Source organism: Musa acuminata, chromosome BXJ2-1, assembly GCF_036884655.1.
Source record: "Musa acuminata AAA Group cultivar baxijiao chromosome BXJ2-1, Cavendish_Baxijiao_AAA, whole genome shotgun sequence".
In the NCBI taxonomy this organism is placed as follows: domain Eukaryota; kingdom Viridiplantae; phylum Streptophyta; class Magnoliopsida; order Zingiberales; family Musaceae; genus Musa; species Musa acuminata.
The window spans coordinates 24624145-24646470 of NC_088338.1; the positions used below are offsets into that span (position 1 = coordinate 24624145).

A 22326-nucleotide genomic window follows, 5' to 3' on the forward strand; every position below is an offset into this window, starting at 1 on the left:
TCGTCGGGCTAGGGCTCGGTGAGGGCTTGCATTAGGGATTTCGTGAACATTCGAGAAAGCGACGATGGTTTCGTGACGGGCAAGAGGCTCCGGACGTTGACGCGCCGACCGCGACGTACACATAGGCGAGGGACGAAGCACGGGAAACGGGTGCGATAATGCCAGCACTAAATCACCGGATCCTATCAAAACACCGAAGTTAAGCGTGCTTGGGCCAGAGTAGTACTACGATGGGTGACCCCCTGGGAAGTCTTCGTGTTGCACTCATTTTTGCATCCCGGGATACGAAACATCTCCCGTAGAGCTCCGAGACGATTGTTTTGGGGCTGGAAATTTGCTGTGACCGTTACGCAGTCAGTATTGAGGGGCTCGGAGAGAGCTTTCCGGATTGGGGTCGCAATAGCGATTCCGAGATCATTCTGGAAAGTGCCGATGGTTTCGGCACGCGCTTGCCGTGACCGATACGCAGTGGTCGGGCTAGGGCTCGGAGAAGGCTTGCAATAGGGATTTCGTGAAAGTTCGAGAAAGCGACGACGGTTTCGTGACGGGCAAGAGGCTCCGGACGTTGATGCGCCGACCGTGACGTGCACATAGGCGAGGGACGAAGCTCGCGAAACGGGTGCGATAATGGCAGCACTAAATCACCGGATCCCATCAAAACACCGAAGTTAAGCGTGCTTGGGCCAGAGTAGTACTACGATGGGTGACCCCCTGGGAAGTCATCGTGTTGCACTCCTTTTTGCATCCCGGGATACGAAACATCTCCCGTAGAGCTCCGAGACGATTGTTTTGGGGCTGGAAATTTGCTGTGACCGCTACGCAGTCAGTATCGAGGGGCTCGGAGAGAGCTTTCCGGATTGGGGTCGCAATAGCGATTCCGAGATCGTTCTAGAAAGTGCCGATGGTTTCGGCACGCGCTTGCCGTGACCGATACACAGTCGTCGGGCTAGGGCTCGGTGAGGGCTTGCATTAGGGATTTCGTGAACATTCGAGAAAGCGACGACGGTTTCGAGACGGGCAAGAGGCTCCGGACGTTGACGCGCCGACCGCGACGTACACATAGGCGAGGGACGAAGCACGGGAAACGGGTGCGATAATGCCAGCACTAAATCACCGGATCCTATCAAAACACCGAAGTTAAGCGTGCTTGGGCCAGAGTAGTACTACGATGGGTGACCCCCTGGGAAGTCTTCGTGTTGCACTCCTTTTTGCATCCAGGGATACGAAACATCTCCCGTAGAGCTCCGAGACGATTGTTTTGGGGCTGGAAATTTGCTGTGACCGTTACGCAGTCAGTATTGAGGGGCTCGGAGAGAGCTTTCCGGATTGGGGTCGCAATAGCGATTCCGAGATCGTTCTAGAAAGTGCCGATGGTTTCGGCTCGCGCTTGCCGTGACCGATACACAGTCGTCGGGCTAGGGCTCGGAGAGGGCTTGCAATAGGGATTTCGTGAACATTTGAGAAAGCGACGACGGTTTCGTGACGAGCAAGAGGCTCCGGACGTTGATGCGCCGACCGCGACGTGCACATATGCGAGGGACGAAGCTCGCGAAACGGGTGCAATAATGGCAGCACTAAATCACCGGATCCCATCAAAACACCGAAGTTAAGCGTGCTTGGGCCAGTGTAGTACTACGATGGGTGACCCCCAGGGAAGTCCTCTTGTTGCACTCCTTTTTGCATCCCGGGATACGAAACATCTCCCGTAGAGCTCCGAGACGATTGTTTTGGGGCTGGAAATTTGCTGTGACCGCTACGCAGTCAGTATCGAGGGGCTCGTAGAGAGCTTTCCGGATTGGGGTCGCAATAGCGATTCCGAGATCATTCTGGAAAGTGCCGATGGTTTCGGCACGCGCTTGCCGTGACCGATACGCAGTGGTCGGGCTAGGGCTCGGAGAAGGCTTGCAATAGGGATTTCGTGAAAGTTCGAGAAAGCGACGACGGTTTCGTGACGGGCAAGAGGCTCCGGACGTTGATGCGCCGACCGCAACGTGCACATAGGCGAGGGACGAAGCTCGCGAAACGGGTGCGATAATGGCAGCACTAAATCACCGGATCCCATCAAAACACCGAAGTTAAGCGTGCTTGGGCCAGAGTAGTACTACGATGGGTGACCCCCTGGGAAGTCATCGTGTTGCACTCCTTTTTGCATCCCGGGATACGAAACATCTCCCGTAGAGCTCCGAGACGATTGTTTTGGGGCTGGAAATTTGCTGTGACCGCTACGCAGTCAGTATCGAGGGGCTCGGAGAGAGCTTTCCGGATTGGGGTCGCAATAGCGATTCCGAGATCATTCTAGAAAGTGCCGATGGTTTCGGCACGCGCTTGCCGTGACCGATACACAGTCGTCGGGCTATGGCTCGGTGAGGGCTTGCATTAGGGATTTCGTGAACATTCGAGAAAGCGACGATGGTTTCGTGACGGGCAAGAGGCTCCGGACGTTGACGCGCCGACCGCGACGTACACATAGGCGAGGGACGAAGCACGGGAAACGGGTGCGATAATGCCAGCACTAAATCACCGGATCCTATCAAAACACCGAAGTTAAGCGTGCTTGGGCCAGAGTAGTACTACGATGGGTGACCCCCTGGGAAGTCTTCGTGTTGCACTCATTTTTGCATCCCGGGATACGAAACATCTCCCGTAGAGCTCCGAGACGATTGTTTTGGGGCTGGAAATTTGCTGTGACCGTTACGCAGTCAGTATTGAGGGGCTCGGAGAGAACTTTCCGGATTGGGGTCGCAATAGCGATTCCGAGATCGTTCTAGAAAGTGCCGATGGTTTCGGCTCGCGCTTGCCGTGACCGATACACAGTCGTCGGGCTAGGGCTCGGAGAGGGCTTGCAATAGGGATTTCGTGAACATTCGAGAAAGCGACGACGGTTTCGTGACGGGCAAGAGGCTCCGGACGTTGATGCGCCGACCGCGACGTGCACATATGCGAGGGACGAAGCTCGCGAAACGGGTGCGATAATGGCAGCACTAAATCACCGGATCCCATCAAAACACCGAAGTTAAGCGTGCTTGGGCCAGTGTAGTACTACGATGGGTGACCCCCGGGGAAGTCCTCGTGTTGCACTCCTTTTTGCATCCCGGGATACGAAACATCTCCCGTAGAGCTCCGAGACGATTGTTTTGGGGCTGGAAATTTGCTGTGACCGCTACGCAGTCAGTATCGAGGGGCTCGTAGAGAGCTTTCCGGATTGGGGTCGCAATAGCGATTCCGAGATCATTCTAGAAAGTGCCGATGGTTTCGGCACGCGCTTGCCGTGACCGATACGCAGTGGTCGGGCTAGGGCTCGGAGAAGGCTTGCAATAGGGATTTCGTGAAAGTTCGAGAAAGCGATGACGGTTTCGTTACGGGCAAGAGGCTCCGGACGTTGATGCGCCGACCGCAACGTGCACATAGGCGAGGGACGAAGCTCGCGAAACGGGTGCAATAATGGCAGCACTAAATCACCGGATCCCATCAAAACACCGAAGTTAAGCGTGCTTGTGCCAGTGTAGTACTACGATGGGTGACCCCCTGGGAAGTCCTCGTGTTGCACTCCTTTTTGCATCCCGGGATACGAAACATCTCCCGTAGAGCTCCGAGACGATTGTTTTGGGGCTGGAAATTTGCTGTGACCGCTACGCAGTCAGTATCGAGGGGCTCGGAGAGAGCTTTCTGGATTGGGGTCGCAATAGCGATTCCGAGATCGTTCTAGAAAGTGCCGATGGTTTCGGCACGCGCTTGCCGTGACCGATACACAGTCGTCGGGCTAGGGCTCGGTGAGGGCTTGCATTAGGGATTTCGTGAACATTCGAGAAAGCGACGACGGTTTCGTGACGGGCAAGAGGCTCCGGACGTTGACGCGCCGACCGCGACGTACACATAGGCGAGGGACGAAGCACGGGAAACGGGTGCGATAATGCCAGCACTAAATCACCGGATCCTATCAAAACACCGAAGTTAAGCGTGCTTGGGCCAGAGTAGTACTACGATGGGTGACCCCCTGGGAAGTCTTCGTGTTGCACTCCTTTTTGCATCCCGGGATACGAAACATCTCCCGTAGAGTTCCGAGATAATTGTTTTGGGGCTGGAAATTTGCTGTGACCGCTACGCAGTCAGTATCGAGGGGCTCGGAGAGAGCTTTCCGGATTGGGGTCGCAATAACGATTCCGAGATCGTTCTAGAAAGTGCCGATGGTTTCGGCACGCGCTTGCCGTGACCGATACACAGTCGTCGGGCTAGGGCTCGGAGAGGGCTTGCAATAGGGATTTCGTGAACGTTCGAGAAAGCGACGACGGTTTCGTGACGGGCAAGAAGCTCCGGACGTTGATGCGCCGACCGCGACGTGCACATATGCGAGGGACGAAGCTCGCGAAACGGGTGCGATAATGGCAGCACTAAATCACCGGATCCTATCAAAACACCGAAGTTAAGCGTGCTTGGGCCAGTGTAATACTACGATGGGTGACCCCCTGGGAAGTCCTCGTGTTGCACTCCTTTTTGCATCCCGGGATACGAAACATCTCCCATAGAGCTCCGAGACGATTGTATTGGGGCTTGAAATTTGCTGTGACCGCTACGCTGTCAGTATCGAGGGGCTCGGAGAGAGCTTTCCGGATTGGGGTCGCAATAGCGATTCCGAGATCGTTCTAGAAAGTGCCGATGATTTCGACACGCACTTGCCGTGACCGATACGCAGTCGTCGGGCTAGGGCTCGGAGAGAGCTTGTTAAAGGGATTTCGTGAACGTTCGAGAAAGCGACGACGGTTTCGGGACGGGCAAGAGGCTCCGGACGTTGACGCGCCGACCGCGACGTACACATAGGCGAGGCACGAAGCACGGGAAACGGGTGCGATAATGCCAGCACTAAATCACCAGATCCTATCAAAAGACCGAAGTTAAGCGTGCTTGGGCCAGAGTAGTACTACGATGGGTGACCCCCTGGGAAGTCTTCGTGTTGCACTCCTTTTTGCATCCCGGGATACGAAACATCTTCCGTAGAGATCCGAGACGATTGTTTTGGGGCTGGAAATTTGCTGTGACCGTTACGCAGTCAGTATCGAGGGGCTCGGAGAGAGCTTTCCGGATTGGGGTCGCAATAGCGATTCTGAGATCGTTCTAGAAAGTGCCGATGGTTTCGGCACGCGCTTGCCGTGACCGATACACAGTCGTCGGGCTAGGGCTCGGAGAGGGCTTGCAATAGGGATTTCGTGAACATTCGAGAAAGCGACGACGGTTTCGTGACGGGCAAGAGGCTCCGGACGTTGATGCGCTGACCGCGACGTGCACATAGGCGAGGGACGAAGCTCGCGAAACGGGTGCGATAATGGCAGCACTAAATCACCGGATCCCATCAAAACACCGAAGTTAAGCGTGCTTGGGCCAGTGTAGTACTAAGATGGGTGACCCCCTGGGAAGTCCTCGTGTTGCACTCCTTTTTGCATCCCGGGATACGAAACGTCTCCCGTAGAGCTCCGAGACGATTGTTTTGGGGCTGGAAATTTGCTGTGACCGCTACGCTGTCAGTATCGAGGGGCTCGGAGAGAGCTCTCCGGATTGGGGTCGCAATAGCGATTCCGAGATCGTTCTAGAAAGTGCCAATGGTTTCGGCACGCGCTTGCCATGACCGATACACAGTCATCGGGCTAGGGCTCGGAGAGGGCTTGCAATAGGGATTTCGTGAACGTTCGAGAAAGCAACGACGGTTTCAGGACGGGCAAGAGGCTCCGGACGTTGATGCGCCTACCGCGACGTGCACATAGGCGAGGGACGAAGCTCGCGAAACGGGTGCGATAATGGCAGCACTAAATCACCGGATCCCATCAAAACACCGAAGTTAAGTGTGCTTGGGCCAGAGTAGTACTACGATGGGTGACCCCTGGGAAGTCATCGTGTTGCAATCCTTTTTGCATCCCGGGATACGAAACATCTCCCGTAGAGCTCCGAGACGATTATTTTGGGGCTGGAAATTTGCTGTGACCGCTACGCAGTCAGTATCGAGGGGCTCGGAGAGAGCTTTCCGGATTGGGGTCGCAATAGCGATTCCGAGATCGTTCTAGAAAGTGCCGATGATTTCGGCACGCGCTTGCCGTGACCGATACGCTGTCGTCGGGCTAGGGCTCGGAGAGAGCTTGCAATAGGGATTTCGTGAACGTTCAAGAAAGCGACGACGGTTTCGTGACGGGCAAGAGGCTCCGGACGTTGACGCGCCGACCGCGACGTACACATAGGCGAGGCACGAAGCACGGGAAACGGGTGCGATAATGCCAGCACTAAATCACCAGATCCTATCAAAAGACCGAAGTTAAGCGTGCTTGGGCCAGAGTAGTACTACGATGGGTGACCCCCTGGGAAGTCTTCGTGTTGCACTCCTTTTTGCATCCCGGGATACGAAACATCTCCCGTAGAGCTCCGAGACGATTGTTTTGGGGCTGGAAATTTGTTGTGACCGTTACGCAGTCAGTATCGAGGGGCTCGGAGAGGGCTTTCTGGATTGGGGTCGCAATAGCGATTCCGAGATCGTTCTAGAAAGTGCCGATGGTTTCGGCACGCGCTTGCCGTGACCGATACACAGTCGTCCGGCTAGGGCTCGGAGAGGGCTTGCAATAGGGATTTCGTGAACATTCGAGAAAGCGATGACGGTTTCGTGACGGGCAAGAGGCTCCGGACGTTGATGCGCCGACCGCGACGTGCACATATGCGAGGGACGAAGCTCGCGAAACGGGTGCGATAATGGCAGCACTAAATCACCGGATCCCATCAAAACACCGAAGTTAAGCGTGCTTGGGCCAGTGTAGTACTACGATGGGTGACCCCCTGGGAAGTCCTCGTGTTGCACTCATTTTTGCATCCCGGGATACGAAACATCTCCCGTAGAGCTCCGAGACGATTGTTTTGGGGCTGGAAATTTGCTGTGACCGCTACGCAGTCAATATCGAGGGGCTCGGAGAGAGCTTTCCGGATTGGGGTCGCAATAGCGATTCCGAGATCATTCTAGAAAGTGCCGATGGTTTCGGCACGCGCTTGCCGTGACTGATACGCAGTGGTCGGGCTAGGGCTCGGAGAAGGCTTGCAATAGGGATTTCGTGAACGTTCGAGAAAGCGACGACGGTTTCGTGACGGGCAAGAGGCTCCGGACGTTGATGCGCCGACCGCGACGTGCACATAGGCGAGGGACGAAGCTCGCGAAACGGGTGCGATAATGGCAGCACTAAATCACCGGATCCCATCAAAACACCGAAGTTAAGCGTGCTTGGGCCAGAGTAGTACTACGATGGGTGACCCCCTGGGAAGTCATCGTGTTGCTCTCCTTTTTGCATCCCAGTATACGAAACATCTCCCGTAGAGCTCCGAGACGATTGTTTTGGGGCTGGAAATTTGCTGTGACCGCTACGCAGTCAGTATCAAGGGGCTCGGAGAGAGCTTTCCGGATTGGTGTCGCAATAGCGATTCCGAGATCGTTCTAGAAAGTGCCGATGATTTCGGAAAGCGCTTGCCGTGACCGATACGCAGTGGTCGGGCTAGGGCTCGGAAAGAGCTTGCAATAGGGATTTCGTGAACGTTCGAGAAAGCGACGACGGTTTCGTGAAGGGCAAGAGGCTCCGGACGTTGACGCGCCTACCGCGACGTACACATAGGCGAGGGACGAAGCACGGGAAACGGGTGCGATAATGCCAGCACTAAATCACCGGATCCTATCAAAACACCGAAGTTAAGCGTGCTTGGGCCAGAGTAGTACTACGATGGGTGACCCCCTGGGAAGTCTTCGTGTTGCACTCCTTTTTGCATCCCGGGATACGAAACATCTCCCGTAGAGCTCCGAGACGATTGTTTTGGGGCTGGAAATTTGCTGTGACCGCTACGCAGTCAGTATCGAGGGGCTCGGATAGAGCTTTCCGGATTGGGGTCGCAATAGCGATTCCGAGATCGTTCTAGAAAGTGCCGATGGTTTCGGCACGCGCTTGCCGTGACCGATACACAGTCGTCGGGCTAGGGCTCGGAGAGGGCTTGCAATAGGGATTTCGTGAACGTTCGAGAAAGCGACGACGGTTTCGTGACGGGCAAGAAGCTCCGGACGTTGATGCGCCGACCGCGACGTGCACATAGGCGAGGGACGAAGCTCGCGAAACGGGTGCGATAATGGCCGCACTAAATCACCGGATCCCATCAAAACACCGAAGTTAAGCGTGCTTGGGCCAGAGTAGTACTACGATGGGCGACCCCCTGGGAAGTCTTCGTGTTGCACTCCTTTTTGCATCCCGGGATACGAAACATCTCCCGTAGAGCTCCGAGACGATTGTTTTGGGGCTGGAAATTTGCTGTGACCGCTACGCAGTCAGTATCGAGGGGCTCGGATAGAGCTTTCCGGATTGGGGTCGCAATAGCGATTCCGAGATCGTTCTAGAAAGTGCCGATGGTTTCGGCACGCGCTTGCCGTGACCGATACACAGTCGTCGGGCTAGGGCTCGGAGAGGGCTTGCAATAGGGATTTCGTGAACGTTCGAGAAAGCGACGACGGTTTCGTGACGGGCAAGAAGCTCCGGACGTTGATGCGCCGACCGCGACGTGCACATAGGCGAGGGACGAAGCTCGCGAAACGGGTGCGATAATGGCAGCACTAAATCACCGGATCCCATCAAAACACCGAAGTTAAGCGTGCTTGGGCCAGAGTAGTACTACGATGGGTGACCCCCTGGGAAGTCATCGTGTTGCACTCCTTTTTGCATCCCGGGATACGAAACATCTCCCGTAGAGCTCCGAGACGATTATTTTGGGGCTGGAAATTTGCTGTGACCGCTACGCTGTCAGTATCGAGGGGCTCGGAGAGAGCTTTCCGGATTGGGGTCGCAATAGCGATTCTGAGATAGTTCTAGAAAGTGCCGATGATTTCGGCACGCGCTTGCCGTGACCGATACACAGTCGTCGGGCTAGGGCTCGGAGAGGGCTTGCAATAGGGATTTCGGAAAGCGCTTGCCGTGACCGATACGCAGTGGTCGGGCTAGGGCTCGGAAAGAGCTTGCAATAGGGATTTCGTGAACGTTCGAGAAAGCGACGACGGTTTCGTGACGGGCAAGAGGCTCCGGACGTTGACGCGCCGACCGCGACGTACACATAGGCGAGGCACGAAGCACGGGAAACGGGTGCGATAATGCCAGCACTAAATCACCAGATCCTATCAAAAGACCGAAGTTAAGCGTGCTTGGGCCAGAGTAGTACTACGATGGGTGACCCCCTGGGAAGTCTTCGTGTTGCACTCCTTTTTGCATCCTAGGATACGAAACATCTCCCGTAGAGCTCCGAGACGATTGTTTTGGGGCTGGAAATTTGCTGTGACCGTTACGCAGTCAGTATCGAGGGGCTCGGGGAGAGCTTTCTGGATTGGGGTCGCAATAGCGATTCCGAGATCGTTCTAAAAAGTGCCGATGGTTTCGGCACGCGCTTGCCGTGACCGATACACAGTCGTCGGGCTAGGGCTCGGAGAGGGCTTGCAATAGGGATTTCGTGAACATTCGAGAAAGCGACGACGGTTTCGTGACGGGCAAGAGGCTCCGGACGTTGATGCGCCGACCGCGACGTGCACATATGCGAGGGACGAAGCTCGCGAAACGGGTGCGATAATGGCAGCACTAAATCACCGGATCCCATCAAAACACCGAAGTTAAGCGTGCTTGGGCCAGTGTAGTACTACGATGGGTGACCCCCTGGGAAGTCCTCGTGTTGCACTCCTTTTTGCATCCCGGGATACGAAACATCTCCCGTAGAGCTCCGAGACGATTGTTTTGGGGCTGGAAATTTGCTGTGACCGCTACGCTGTCAGTATCGAGGGGCTCGGAGAGAGCTTTCCGGATTGGGGTCGCAATAGCGATTCCGAGATCATTCTAGAAAGTGCCGATGGTTTCGGCACGCGCTTGCCGTGACCGATACGTAGTGGTCGGGCTAGGGCTCGGAGAAGGCTTGCAATAGGGATTTCGTGAAAGTTCGAGAAAGCGACGACGGTTTCGTGACGGGCAAGAGGCTCCGGACGTTGATGCGCCGACCGCGACGTGCACATAGGCGAGGGACGAAGCTCGCGAAACGGGTGCGATAATGGCAGCACTAAATCACCGGATCCCATCAAAACACCGAAGTTAAGCGTGCTTGGGCCAGAGTAGTACTACGATGGGTGACCCCCTGGGAAGTCATCGTGTTGCACTCCTTTTTGCATCCCGGGATACGAAACATCTCCCGTAGAGCTCCGAGACGATTGTTTTGGGGCTGGAAATTTGCTGTGACCGCTACGCAGTCAGTGTCGAGGGGCTCGGAGAGAGCTTTCCGGATTGGTGTCGCAATAGCGATTCCGAGATCGTTCTAGAAAGTGCCGATGATTTCGGAAAGCGCTTGCCGTGACCGATACGCAGTGGTCGGGCTAGGACTCGGAGAGAGCTTACAATAGGGATTTCGTGAACGTTCGAGAAAGCGACGATGGTTTCGTGAAGGGCAAGAGGCTCCGGACGTTGACGCGCCGACCGCGACGTACACATAGGCGAGGGACGAAGCACGGGAAACGGGTGCGATAATGCCAGCACTAAATCACCAGATCCTATCAAAAGACCGAAGTTAAGCGTGCTTGGGCCAGAGTAGTACTACGATGGGTGACCCCCTGGGAAGTCTTCGTGTTGCACTCCTTTTTGCATCCCGGGATACGAAACATCTCCCGTAGAGCTCCGAGACGATTGTTTTGGGGCTGGAAATTTGCTGTGACCGTTACGCAATCAGTATCGAGGGGCTCGGAGAGAGCTTTCCGGATTGGGGTCGCAATAGCGATTCCGAGATCGTTCTAGAAAGTGCCGATGGTTTCGGCTCGTGCTTGCCGTGACCGATACACAGTCGTCGGGCTAGGGCTCGGAGAGGGCTTGCAATAGGGATTTCGTGAACATTCGAGAAAGCGACAACGGTTTCGTGACGGGCAAGAGGCTCTGGACGTTGATGCGCCGACCGCGACGTGCACATAGGCGAGGGACGAAGCTCACGAAACGGGTGCGATAATGGCAGCACTAAATCACCGGATCCCATCAAAACACCGAAGTTAAGCGTGCTTAGGCCAGTGTAGTACTACGATGGTTGACCCCCTGGGAAGTCCTCGTGTTGCACTCCTTTTTGCATCCCGGGATACGAAACATCTCCCGTAGAGCTCCGAGACGATTGTTTTGGGGTTGGAAATTTGCTGTGACCGCTACGCTGTCAGTATCGAGGGGCTCGGAGAGAGCTTTCCGGATTGGGGTCGCAATTGCGATTCCGAGATCATTCTAGAAAGTGCCGATGGTTTCGGCACGCGCTTGCCGTGACCGATACGCAGTGGTCGGGCTAGGGCTCGGAGAGGGCTTGCAATAGGGATTTCGTGAACGTTCGAGAAAGCGACGACGGTTTCGTGACGGGCAAGAGGCTCCGGACGTTGATGCGCCGACCGCGACGTGCACATAGGCGAGGGACGAAGCTCGCGAAACGGGTGCGATAATGGCAGCACTAAATCACCGGATCCCATCAAAACATCGAAGTTAAGCGTTCTTGGGCCAGAGTAGTACTACGATGGGTGACCCCCTGGGAAGTCATAGTGTTGCACTCCTTTTTGCATCCCGGGATACGAAACATCTCCCGTAGAGCTCCGAGACGATTGTTTTGGGGCTGGAAATTTGCTGTGACCGCTACGAAGTCAGTATCGAGGGGCTCGGAGAGAGCTTTCCGGATTGGGGTCGCAATAGCGATTCCGAGATCGTTCTAGAAAGTGCCGATGATTTTGGAACGCGCTTGCCGTGACCGATACGCAGTGGTCGGGCTAGGGCTCGGAGAGAGCTTGCAATAGGGATTTCGTGAACATTCGAGAAAGCGACGACAGTTTCGTGACGGGCAAGAGGCTCCGGACGTTGACGCGCCGACCGCGACGTACACATAGGCGAGGGACGAAGCACGAGAAACGGGTGCGATAATGGCAGCACTAAATCACCGGATCCTATCAAAACACCGAAGTTAAGCGTGCTTGGGCCAGAGTAGTACTACGATGGGTGACCCCCTGGGAAGTCTTCGTGTTGCACTCCTTTTTGCATCCCGGGATACGAAACATCTCCCGTAGAGCTCCGAGATGATTGTTTTGGGGCTGGAAATTTGCTGTGACCGCTACGTAGTCAGTATCGATGGGCTCGGAGAGAGTTTGCAATAGGGATTTCGTGAACATTCGAGAAAGCGACGACGGTTTCGTGACGGGCAAGAGGCTCCGGACGTTGATGCGCCGACCGCGACGTGCACATAGGCGAGGGACGAAGCTCGCGAAACGGGTGCGATAATGGCAGCACTAAATCACCGGATCCCATCAAAACACCGAAGTTAAGCGTTCTTGGGCCAGAGTAGTACTACGATGGGTGACCCCCTGGGAAGTCATAGTGTTGCACTCCTTTTTGCATCCCGGGATACGAAACATCTCCCGTAGAGCTCCGAGACGATTGTTTTGGGGCTGGAAATTTGCTGTGACCGCTACGCTGTAACACCCCTCATTTCCGAACTTTCGTATAATATTTCTGGTGATAATGTAAGCATCTATTTTTAATTGACACAAGAAATAGAGTATGAATCAGAGGTAACTTATTTTTAAGATTTGGGAGATCTGTTCAAAAAAAAAAAAGAAAAAAATCTGAGGACCTATATGTAAACCCTAAGGACCTAATCGTGAATATGATAAAAACGAGGACTAAACTGCAAAATGCACCAAATGACAAATTCCACCGCTTAAGCCTCTCTGCCTTCGTTGTTAAGGAAGCAGAGGAGGCAGCTCGTGGGTGACCAGGGAAAGAAAAGAAGAAAAAGAAGAAGAAGAAGAAGAAGGAGAAGAGAAAGAAAATTTGGGGCTTTTAGGGTTCTTGCTTTAATCTTGTCATTTCGGGTCAAGATTTGCAAAGGCAAGTGTTCTAACCCCATCCTACATAAGTATTTGACTCTGTTTTTATGTTGATTCAAAATAAATTGGAAGATTTCTATTTAGAGACTGATATATCTCTCTTTGGACTTAAACCATGGATTCTGAAAGTCTTTCGGTAAACTGACCCCTAAGCACTGTTTCGGCTATAAGTTTTAATATAGAATGATAATTCAGGCAGGAACTATTTTGTTTGAAATTAGACTCGTATGTGTTTCTTTTGACACCGATTTTGTAGATTTTGGACACCGAATACTTACCCAAAAATTTGTTTCAAAAGAGCCTATAGACGCTGTAAAACAGAGTTCAGATTTCTGACCTTTCGATACTAAAACGCCTATAACTTCCTGTTGAAAATTCTGATTTGTATCAAACTGATTTTATTTGAAACTAGACTTGAAATTCTCTCTTTTGACATATAGTTTGAAAATTTTGGAGTTCAATTGCCCACCCTATCGTCTGTTGATTCCGACCCTATAAATTCTGTAACACAGTGATTGTGATTTTGACCCTGTGTTACCAAATCAGAGGTAACTCAGTGTTGGGAGCCCTGTTTCATATGAAATCTGTGCCATCTTAATATAGATTGATATATGATTCGACCATAGTCTTATTATGGGTATTGGAGCATAATTGTTATTCTAAAATATTTGTTTGATGTGCCACTGGAATTCTGTCCGAAATCGAGCTTTGGTCGATTTCGCGTATTTGGTTCCATTCCTTTGGATATCTGAATTTGTCTAACCTTCTTATTGGAATTGAGCTGATTATGATTGCTTGGAATCCCTGTACACTCTTGCTTTCAATTCTTTCCTAAAATGAATACTTTTGTGAGAGATTTGTTCCTTGCATCATTGTTTTGAAAAGGCACATGTACGTTTGGTTGTTCCGCGTGTGCTTCCGTTATATGCTGCTTATTGTTGAAACTGCCTTCTTGTACTCTGGTGTGTGGGATATTGTGAACCTTTGCCAGAAATGGTAAAGGGAGTTGTGAACCTTTGCCAGAAATGGTAAAGGGAGTTGTGAACCTTTGCCAGAAATGGTAAAGGGAGTTGTGAACCTTTGCCAGAAATGGTAAAGGGAGTTGTGAACCTTTGCCAGAAATGGTAAAGGGAGTTATGCATAGAGCCTGCGATGCTCTGCCGGCCCCCTCTGACTTCACCTAGACGTGGGTGGATGGAGCTCCCAGACGTGGGAGACTTTTGTCAGGTGGTCATTCAGAAATGGATGAATCACATTCTGACTGAGATCCCACTACACCCTCTATATGTTTGATATGACATCCAGAGTTTTGGTGAGTTATTTTTGTTCGTGCTCTGGATAAGTATGATATGATTGCAACGTCAAGGACGACGTTTGAGCTTCTGTACGACATATGAGTTGATATGCTCTGAAATGCTTCATTCACTATTGAGTTTGCTTCGTAATGTTCCATAGATCGTTGATGTGTTCTGGAACATTTTATATGCCATTGATAAGCTCCGATATGTTTCCTTTGTTTCTGATATGCTCCAATTACTCTATGCCCCATCTGTCTGGAACCAAATATGTATGATTAAAAAGGACAATTATGATTCTGCTCCTAATGATATTATGTATACGAAATCGTATATTCTGCTTTTGTGTTTTGATACTGTATCTCTTGGAAATTGTACTATTTTGTTATGGATATGTTAGTCACTTGCTGAGCTCTTTATGCTCACCCCGTTTGTTGATAAATTTTTCAGGATAGCGTATCGCTTGCTTAAATGTTAAGAATGGGCTGGGGCAGTGGAAAGTTTAGAAGACGTTGGGCAGAACTTTTGTTAGCATATATGTAGTTGTGTATAAGCTTCCTTGCATCTAATGAAATGTGACTATAAATCTAAACCTGTGGATTTTGTGTAAGTTGAAGGATCCCTCATGTATAGGGTTTTGGAATGTTAAATTAAATTTGTGTAATGATATGAACTTATGGTAAATCGATGATTGTGGTGACTGCATGGATTTCCCCACTTGTGGATTTATATTGTGGTTTTTATTTTGATGAGTCGAGTTTAGATTGTATGAATTATCGAGTGATGTGTGCTATGTTTATGAATTGTACAGGGTTATGAATTGGTAGATTATAGAAGTGAAATTTTTGATCTGAATGTTTTCTTAGTGACCTCAAATGTGTGTTTGGATCCTGGGTTAGTTGTGACGAAAGATTTTAAATATCATGGATATTTTTAGGGGTGTGACATACGCAGTCAGTATCGAGGGGCTCGGAGAGAGCATTCCGGATTGGGGTCGCAATAGCGATTCCGAGATCGTTCTAGAAAGTGCCGATGATTTTTGAACGCGCTTGCCGTGACCGATACGCAGTGGTCGGGCTAGGGCTCGGAGAGAGCTTGCAATAGGGATTTCGTGAACATTCGAGAAAGCGACGACGGTTTCGTGACGGGCAAGAGGCTCCGGACGTTGACGCGCCGACCGCGACGTACACATAGGCGAGGGACGAAGCACGGGAAACGGGTGCGATAATGCCAGCACTAAATCACCGGATCCTATCAAAACACCGAAGTTAAGCGTGCTTGGGCCAGAGTAGTACTACGATGGGTGACCCCCTGGGAAGTCTTCGTGTTGCACTCCTTTTTGCATCCCGGGATACGAAACATCTCCCGTAGAGCTCCGAGATGATTGTTTTGGGGCTGGAAATTTGCTGTGACCGCTACGCAGTCAGTATCGAGGGGCTCGGAGAGAGCTTTCCGGATTGGGGTCGCTATAGCGATTCCGAGATCGTTCTAGAAAGTGCCGATGGTTTCGGCACGCGCTTGCCGTGACCGATACACAGTCGTCGGGCTAGGGCTCGGAGAGGGCTTGCAATAGGGATTTCGTGAACGTTCGAGAAAGCGACGACGGTTTCGTGACGGGCAAGAAGCTCCGGACGTTGATGCGCCGACCGAGACGTGCACATAGGCGAGGGACGAAGCTCGCGAAACGGGTGCGATAATGGCAGCACTAAATCACCGGATCCCATCAAAACACCGAAGTTAAGCGTTCTTGGGCCAGAGTAGTACTACGATGGGTGACCCCCTGGGAAGTCATAGTGTTGCACTCCTTTTTGCATCCCGGGATACGAAACATCTCCCGTAGAGCTCCGAGACGATTGTTTTGGGGCTGGAAATTTGCTGTGACCGCTACGAAGTCAGTATCGAGGGGCTCGGAGAGAGCTTTCCGGATTGGGGTCGCAATAGCGATTCCGAGATCGTTCTAGAAAGTGCCGATGATTTTGGAACGCGCTTGCCGTGACCGATACGCAGTGGTCGGGCTAGGGCTCGGAGAGAGCTTGCAATAGGGATTTCGTGAACATTCGAGAAAGCGACGACGGTTTCGTGACGGGCAAGAGGCTCCGGACGTTGACGCGCCGACCGCGACGTACACATAGGCGAGGGACGAAGCACGAGAAACGGGTGCGATAATGGCAGCACTAAATCACCGGATCCTATCAAAACACCGAAGTTAAGCGTGCTTGGGCCAGAGTAGTACTACGATGGGTGACCCCCTGGGAAGTCTTCGTGTTGCACTCCTTTTTGCATCCCGGGATACGAAACATCTCCCGTAGAGCTCCGAGATGATTGTTTTGGGGCTGGAAATTTGCTGTGACCGCTACGTAGTCAGTATCGATGGGCTCGGAGAGAGTTTGCAATAGGGATTTCGTGAACATTCGAGAAAGCGACGACGGTTTCGTGACGGGCAAGAGGCTCCGGACGTTGATGCGCCGACCGCGACGTGCACATAGGCGAGGGACGAAGCTCGCGAAACGGGTGCGATAATGGCAGCACTAAATCACCGGATCCCATCAAAACACCGAAGTTAAGCGTTCTTGGGCCAGAGTAGTACTACGATGGGTGACCCCCTGGGAAGTCATAGTGTTGCACTCCTTTTTGCATCCCGGGATACGAAACATCTCCCGTAGAGCTCCGAGACGATTGTTTTGGGGCTGGAAATTTGCTGTGACCGCTACGCAGTCAGTATCGAGGGGCTCGGAGAGAGCATTCCGGATTGGGGTCGCAATAGCGATTCCGAGATCGTTCTAGAAAGTGCCGATGATTTTGGAACGCGCTTGCCGTGACCGATACGCAGTGGTCGGGCTAGGGCTCGGAGAGAGCTTGCAATAGGGATTTCGTGAACATTCGAGAAAGCGACGACGGTTTCGTGACGGGCAAGAGGCTCCGGACGTTGACGCGCCGACCGCGACGTACACATAGGCGAGGGACGAAGCACGGGAAACGGGTGCGATAATGCCAGCACTAAATCACCGGATCCTATCAAAACACCGAAGTTAAGCGTGCTTGGGCCAGAGTAGTACTACGATGGGTGACCCCCTGGGAAGTCATCGTGTTGCACTCCTTTTTGCATCCCGGGATACGAAACATCTCCCGTAGAGCTCCGAGACGATTGTATTGGGGCTGGAAATTTGCTGTGACCGCTACGCTGTCAGTATCGAGGGGCTCGGAGAGAGCTTTCCGGATTGGGGTCGCAATAGCGATTCCGAGATCGTTCTAGAAAGTGCCGATGATTTCGGCACGCGCATGCCGTGACCGATACGCAGTCGTCGGGCTAGGGCTCGGAGAGAGCTTGTAATAGGGATTTCGTGAACGTTCGAGAAAGCGACGACGGTTTCGGGACGGGCAAGAGTCTCCGGACGTTGATGCGCCGACCGCGACGTACACATAGGCGAGGCACGAAGCACGGGAAACGGGTGCGATAATGCCAGCACTAAATGACCAGATCCTATCAAAAGACCGAAGTTAAGCGTGCTTGAGCCAGAGTAGTACTACGATGGGTGACCCCCTGGGAAGTCTTCGTGTTGCACTCCTTTTTGCATCCCGGGATACGAAACATCTCCCGTAGAGCTCCGAGACGATTGTTTTGGGGCTGGAAATTTGCTGTGACCGATACGCAGTCAGTATCGAGGGGCTCGGAGAGAGCTTTCCGGATTAGGGTCGCAATAGCGATTCCGAGATCGTTCTAGAAAGTGCCGATGGTTTCGGCACGCGCTTGTCGTGACCGATACACAGTCGTCGGGCTAGGGCTCGGAGAGGGCTTGCAATATGGATTTCGTGAACGTTCGAGAAAGCGACGACGGTTTCGTGACGGGCAAGAGGCTCCGGACGTTGATGCGCCGACCGCGACGTGCACATAGGCGAGGGACGAAGCTCGCGAAACGGGTGCGATAATGGCAGCACTAAATCACCGGATCCCATCAAAACACCGAAGTTAAGCGTGCTTGGGCCAGAGTAGTACTACGATGGGTGACCCCCTGGGAAGTCCTCGTGTAGCACTCCTTTTTGCATCCCGGGATACGAAACATCTCCCGTAGAGCTCCGAGACGATTGTTTTGGGGCTGGAAATTTGCTGTGACCGCTACGCAGTCAGTATCGAGGGGCTCGGAGAGAGCTTTCCGGATTGGGGTCGCAATAGCGATTCCGAGATCGTTCTAGAAAGTGCCGATGGTTTCGGCACGCGCTTGCCGTGACCGATACACAGTCGTCGGGCTAGGGCTCGGAGAGGGCTTGCAATAGGGATTTCGTGAACGTTCGACAAAGCGACGACGGTTTCGTGACGGGCAAGAGGCTCCGGACGTTGATGCGCCGACCGCGACGTGCACATAGGCGATGGACGAAGCTCGCGAAACGGGTGCGATAATGGCAGCACTAAATCACCGGATCCCATCAAAACACCGAAGTTAAGAGTGCTTGGGCCAGAGTAGTACTACGATGGGTGACCCCCTGGGAAGTCATCGTGTTGCACTCCTTTTTTCATCCCGGGATACGAAACATCTCCCGTAGAGCTCCGAGACGATTGTTTTGGGGCTGGAAATTTGCTGTGACCGCTAAGCAGTCAGTATCGAGGGGCTCGGAGAGAGCTTTCCGGATTGGGGTCGCAATAGCGATTCCGAGATCGTTCTAGAAAGTGCCGATGGTTTCGGCACGCGCTTGCCGTGACCGATACACAGTCGTCGGGCTAGGGCTCGGAGCGGGCTTGCAATAGGGATTTCGTGAACGTTCGAGAAAGCGACGACGGTTTCGTGACGGGCAAGAGGCTCCGGACATTGATGCGCCGACCGCGACGTGCACATAGGCGAGGGACGAAGCTCGCGAAACGGGTGCGATAATGGCAGCACTAAATCACCGGATCCCATCAAAATACCGAAGTTAAGCGTGCTTGGGCCAGAGTAGTACTACGATGGGTGACCCCCTGGGAATTCCTCGTGTTGCACTCCTTTTTGCATCCCGGGATACGAAACATCTCCCGTAGAGCTCCGAGACGATTGTTTTGGGGCTGGAAATTTGCTGTGACCGCTAAGCAGTCAGTATCGAGGGGCTCGGAGAGAGCTTTCCGGATTGGGGTCGCAATAGCGATTCCGAGATCGTTCTAGAAAGTGCCGATGGTTTCGGCACGCGCTTGTCGTGACCGATACACAGTCGTCGGGCTAGGGCTCGGAGAGGGCTTGCAATATGGATTTCGTGAACGTTCGAGAAAGCGACGACAGTTTCGTGACGGGCAAGAGGCTCCGGACGTTGATGCGCCGACCGCGACGTGCACATAGGCGAGGGACGAAGCTCGCGAAACGGGTGCGATAATGGCAGCACTAAATCACCGGATCCCATCAAAACACCGAAGTTAAGCGTGCTTGGGCCAGAGTAGTACTACGATGGGTGACCCCCTGGGAAGTCCTCGTGTTGCACTCCTTTTTGCATCCCGGGATACGAAACATCTCCCGTAGAGCTCCGAGACGATTGTATTGGGGCTGGAAATTTGCTGTGACCGCTACGCTGTCAGTATCGAGGGGCTCGGAGAGAGCTTTCCGGATTGGGGTCGCAATAGCGATTCCGAGATCGTTCTAGAAAGTGCCGATGATTTTGGAACGCGCTTGCCGTGACCGATACGCAGTGGTCGGGCTAGGGCTCGGAGAGAGCTTGCAATAGGGATTTCGTGAACATTCGAGAAAGCGACGACGGTTTCGTGACGGGCAAGAGGCTCCGGACGTTGACGCGCCGACCGCGACGTACACATAGGCGAGGGACGAAGCACGGGAAACGGGTGCGATAATGCCAGCACTAAATCACCGGATCCTATCAAAACACCGAAGTTAAGCGTGCTTGGGCCAGAGTAGTACTACGATGGGTGACCCCCTGGGAAGTCATCGTGTTGCACTCCTTTTTGCATCCCGGGATACGAAACATCTCCCGTAGAGCTCCGAGACGATTGTATTGGGGCTGGAAATTTGCTGTGACCGCTACGCTGTCAGTATCGAGGGGCTCGGAGAGAGCTTTCCGGATTGGGGTCGCAATAGCGATTCCGAGATCGTTCTAGAAAGTGCCGATGATTTCGGCACGCGCATGCCGTGACCGATACGCAGTCGTCGGGCTAGGGCTCGGAGAGAGCTTGTAATAGGGATTTCGTGAACGTTCGAGAAAGCGACGACGGTTTCGGGACGGGCAAGAGTCTCCGGACGTTGATGCGCCGACCGCGACGTACACATAGGCGAGGCACGAAGCACGGGAAACGGGTGCGATAATGCCAGCACTAAATGACCAGATCCTATCAAAAGACCGAAGTTAAGCGTGCTTGAGCCAGAGTAGTACTACGATGGGTGACCCCCTGGGAAGTCTTCGTGTTGCACTCCTTTTTGCATCCCGGGATACGAAACATCTCCCGTAGAGCTCCGAGACGATTGTTTTGGGGCTGGAAATTTGCTGTGACCGATACGCAGTCAGTATCGAGGGGCTCGGAGAGAGCTTTCCGGATTAGGGTCGCAATAGCGATTCCGAGATCGTTCTAGAAAGTGCCGATGGTTTCGGCACGCGCTTGTCGTGACCGATACACAGTCGTCGGGCTAGGGCTCGGAGAGGGCTTGCAATATGGATTTCGTGAACGTTCGAGAAAGCGACGACGGTTTCGTGACGGGCAAGAGGCTCCGGACGTTGATGCGCCGACCGCGACGTGCACATAGGCGAGGGACGAAGCTCGCGAAACGGGTGCGATAATGGCAGCACTAAATCACCGGATCCCATCAAAACACCGAAGTTAAGCGTGCTTGGGCCAGAGTAGTACTACGATGGGTGACCCCCTGGGAAGTCCTCGTGTAGCACTCCTTTTTGCATCCCGGGATACGAAACATCTCCCGTAGAGCTCCGAGACGATTGTTTTGGGGCTGGAAATTTGCTGTGACCGCTACGCAGTCAGTATCGAGGGGCTCGGAGAGAGCTTTCCGGATTGGGGTCGCAATAGCGATTCCGAGATCGTTCTAGAAAGTGCCGATGGTTTCGGCACGCGCTTGCCGTGACCGATACACAGTCGTCGGGCTAGGGCTCGGAGAGGGCTTGCAATAGGGATTTCGTGAACGTTCGACAAAGCGACGACGGTTTCGTGACGGGCAAGAGGCTCCGGACGTTGATGCGCCGACCGCGACGTGCACATAGGCGATGGACGAAGCTCGCGAAACGGGTGCGATAATGGCAGCACTAAATCACCGGATCCCATCAAAACACCGAAGTTAAGAGTGCTTGGGCCAGAGTAGTACTACGATGGGTGACCCCCTGGGAAGTCATCGTGTTGCACTCCTTTTTTCATCCCGGGATACGAAACATCTCCCGTAGAGCTCCGAGACGATTGTTTTGGGGCTGGAAATTTGCTGTGACCGCTAAGCAGTCAGTATCGAGGGGCTCGGAGAGAGCTTTCCGGATTGGGGTCGCAATAGCGATTCCGAGATCGTTCTAGAAAGTGCCGATGGTTTCGGCACGCGCTTGCCGTGACCGATACACAGTCGTCGGGCTAGGGCTCGGAGCGGGCTTGCAATAGGGATTTCGTGAACGTTCGAGAAAGCGACGACGGTTTCGTGACGGGCAAGAGGCTCCGGACATTGATGCGCCGACCGCGACGTGCACATAGGCGAGGGACGAAGCTCGCGAAACGGGTGCGATAATGGCAGCACTAAATCACCGGATCCCATCAAAATACCGAAGTTAAGCGTGCTTGGGCCAGAGTAGTACTACGATGGGTGACCCCCTGGGAATTCCTCGTGTTGCACTCCTTTTTGCATCCCGGGATACGAAACATCTCCCGTAGAGCTCCGAGACGATTGTTTTGGGGCTGGAAATTTGCTGTGACCGCTAAGCAGTCAGTATCGAGGGGCTCGGAGAGAGCTTTCCGGATTGGGGTCGCAATAGCGATTCCGAGATCGTTCTAGAAAGTGCCGATGGTTTCGGCACGCGCTTGTCGTGACCGATACACAGTCGTCGGGCTAGGGCTCGGAGAGGGCTTGCAATATGGATTTCGTGAACGTTCGAGAAAGCGACGACAGTTTCGTGACGGGCAAGAGGCTCCGGACGTTGATGCGCCGACCGCGACGTGCACATAGG

At 53.2% G+C, this 22326-nt stretch overlaps 2 non-coding genes and 40 pseudogenes across 2 annotated transcripts; all 42 read left to right on the forward strand.

Moving 5' to 3' along the window:
- Positions 1–148: 148 nt before the first annotated feature.
- Positions 149–267, forward strand: LOC135602261 (5S ribosomal RNA; annotated as a pseudogene).
- A 350-nt stretch (positions 268–617) lies between these two features.
- Positions 618–736, forward strand: LOC135602935 (5S ribosomal RNA; annotated as a pseudogene).
- Positions 737–1086: 350 nt separating this feature from the next.
- LOC135601914 (5S ribosomal RNA) lies at positions 1087–1205 on the forward strand (annotated as a pseudogene).
- A 350-nt stretch (positions 1206–1555) lies between these two features.
- LOC135603953 (5S ribosomal RNA) lies at positions 1556–1674 on the forward strand (annotated as a pseudogene).
- A 350-nt stretch (positions 1675–2024) lies between these two features.
- Positions 2025–2143, forward strand: LOC135602936 (5S ribosomal RNA; annotated as a pseudogene).
- A 350-nt stretch (positions 2144–2493) lies between these two features.
- LOC135602262 (5S ribosomal RNA) lies at positions 2494–2612 on the forward strand (annotated as a pseudogene).
- A 350-nt stretch (positions 2613–2962) lies between these two features.
- On the forward strand, positions 2963–3081 carry LOC135602671 (5S ribosomal RNA; annotated as a pseudogene).
- A 350-nt stretch (positions 3082–3431) lies between these two features.
- LOC135601375 (5S ribosomal RNA) lies at positions 3432–3550 on the forward strand. Its single transcript, XR_010483671.1, has one exon. It is a non-coding gene; the product is annotated as a 5S ribosomal RNA (ribosomal RNA).
- Positions 3551–3900: 350 nt separating this feature from the next.
- LOC135601915 (5S ribosomal RNA) lies at positions 3901–4019 on the forward strand (annotated as a pseudogene).
- Positions 4020–4369: 350 nt separating this feature from the next.
- LOC135603884 (5S ribosomal RNA) lies at positions 4370–4488 on the forward strand (annotated as a pseudogene).
- A 350-nt stretch (positions 4489–4838) lies between these two features.
- Positions 4839–4957, forward strand: LOC135603937 (5S ribosomal RNA; annotated as a pseudogene).
- Positions 4958–5307: 350 nt separating this feature from the next.
- On the forward strand, positions 5308–5426 carry LOC135601908 (5S ribosomal RNA; annotated as a pseudogene).
- Positions 5427–5776: 350 nt separating this feature from the next.
- Positions 5777–5894, forward strand: LOC135604541 (5S ribosomal RNA; annotated as a pseudogene).
- Positions 5895–6244: 350 nt separating this feature from the next.
- LOC135603938 (5S ribosomal RNA) lies at positions 6245–6363 on the forward strand (annotated as a pseudogene).
- Positions 6364–6713: 350 nt separating this feature from the next.
- On the forward strand, positions 6714–6832 carry LOC135602233 (5S ribosomal RNA; annotated as a pseudogene).
- Positions 6833–7182: 350 nt separating this feature from the next.
- Positions 7183–7301, forward strand: LOC135603640 (5S ribosomal RNA; annotated as a pseudogene).
- Positions 7302–7651: 350 nt separating this feature from the next.
- LOC135601917 (5S ribosomal RNA) lies at positions 7652–7770 on the forward strand (annotated as a pseudogene).
- A 350-nt stretch (positions 7771–8120) lies between these two features.
- Positions 8121–8239, forward strand: LOC135603091 (5S ribosomal RNA; annotated as a pseudogene).
- Positions 8240–8589: 350 nt separating this feature from the next.
- LOC135602938 (5S ribosomal RNA) lies at positions 8590–8708 on the forward strand (annotated as a pseudogene).
- Positions 8709–9129: 421 nt separating this feature from the next.
- On the forward strand, positions 9130–9248 carry LOC135603939 (5S ribosomal RNA; annotated as a pseudogene).
- A 350-nt stretch (positions 9249–9598) lies between these two features.
- On the forward strand, positions 9599–9717 carry LOC135601904 (5S ribosomal RNA; annotated as a pseudogene).
- A 350-nt stretch (positions 9718–10067) lies between these two features.
- On the forward strand, positions 10068–10186 carry LOC135602939 (5S ribosomal RNA; annotated as a pseudogene).
- Positions 10187–10536: 350 nt separating this feature from the next.
- On the forward strand, positions 10537–10655 carry LOC135603940 (5S ribosomal RNA; annotated as a pseudogene).
- Positions 10656–11005: 350 nt separating this feature from the next.
- On the forward strand, positions 11006–11124 carry LOC135603788 (5S ribosomal RNA; annotated as a pseudogene).
- A 350-nt stretch (positions 11125–11474) lies between these two features.
- LOC135604243 (5S ribosomal RNA) lies at positions 11475–11593 on the forward strand (annotated as a pseudogene).
- Positions 11594–11943: 350 nt separating this feature from the next.
- On the forward strand, positions 11944–12062 carry LOC135603327 (5S ribosomal RNA; annotated as a pseudogene).
- Positions 12063–12297: 235 nt separating this feature from the next.
- LOC135603685 (5S ribosomal RNA) lies at positions 12298–12416 on the forward strand (annotated as a pseudogene).
- A 3012-nt stretch (positions 12417–15428) lies between these two features.
- Positions 15429–15547, forward strand: LOC135601918 (5S ribosomal RNA; annotated as a pseudogene).
- Positions 15548–15897: 350 nt separating this feature from the next.
- On the forward strand, positions 15898–16016 carry LOC135603686 (5S ribosomal RNA; annotated as a pseudogene).
- Positions 16017–16366: 350 nt separating this feature from the next.
- Positions 16367–16485, forward strand: LOC135603328 (5S ribosomal RNA; annotated as a pseudogene).
- Positions 16486–16720: 235 nt separating this feature from the next.
- On the forward strand, positions 16721–16839 carry LOC135603687 (5S ribosomal RNA; annotated as a pseudogene).
- Positions 16840–17189: 350 nt separating this feature from the next.
- LOC135602604 (5S ribosomal RNA) lies at positions 17190–17308 on the forward strand (annotated as a pseudogene).
- Positions 17309–17658: 350 nt separating this feature from the next.
- On the forward strand, positions 17659–17777 carry LOC135599396 (5S ribosomal RNA; annotated as a pseudogene).
- A 350-nt stretch (positions 17778–18127) lies between these two features.
- On the forward strand, positions 18128–18246 carry LOC135602594 (5S ribosomal RNA; annotated as a pseudogene).
- Positions 18247–18596: 350 nt separating this feature from the next.
- Positions 18597–18715, forward strand: LOC135602740 (5S ribosomal RNA; annotated as a pseudogene).
- Positions 18716–19065: 350 nt separating this feature from the next.
- LOC135602496 (5S ribosomal RNA) lies at positions 19066–19184 on the forward strand (annotated as a pseudogene).
- A 350-nt stretch (positions 19185–19534) lies between these two features.
- Positions 19535–19653, forward strand: LOC135601426 (5S ribosomal RNA). The gene has a single exon (XR_010483720.1). It is a non-coding gene; the product is annotated as a 5S ribosomal RNA (ribosomal RNA).
- A 350-nt stretch (positions 19654–20003) lies between these two features.
- Positions 20004–20122, forward strand: LOC135602605 (5S ribosomal RNA; annotated as a pseudogene).
- Positions 20123–20472: 350 nt separating this feature from the next.
- On the forward strand, positions 20473–20591 carry LOC135599397 (5S ribosomal RNA; annotated as a pseudogene).
- A 350-nt stretch (positions 20592–20941) lies between these two features.
- LOC135602595 (5S ribosomal RNA) lies at positions 20942–21060 on the forward strand (annotated as a pseudogene).
- Positions 21061–21410: 350 nt separating this feature from the next.
- On the forward strand, positions 21411–21529 carry LOC135602741 (5S ribosomal RNA; annotated as a pseudogene).
- A 350-nt stretch (positions 21530–21879) lies between these two features.
- Positions 21880–21998, forward strand: LOC135602498 (5S ribosomal RNA; annotated as a pseudogene).
- The last annotated feature ends 328 nt before the right edge of the window (positions 21999–22326 follow it).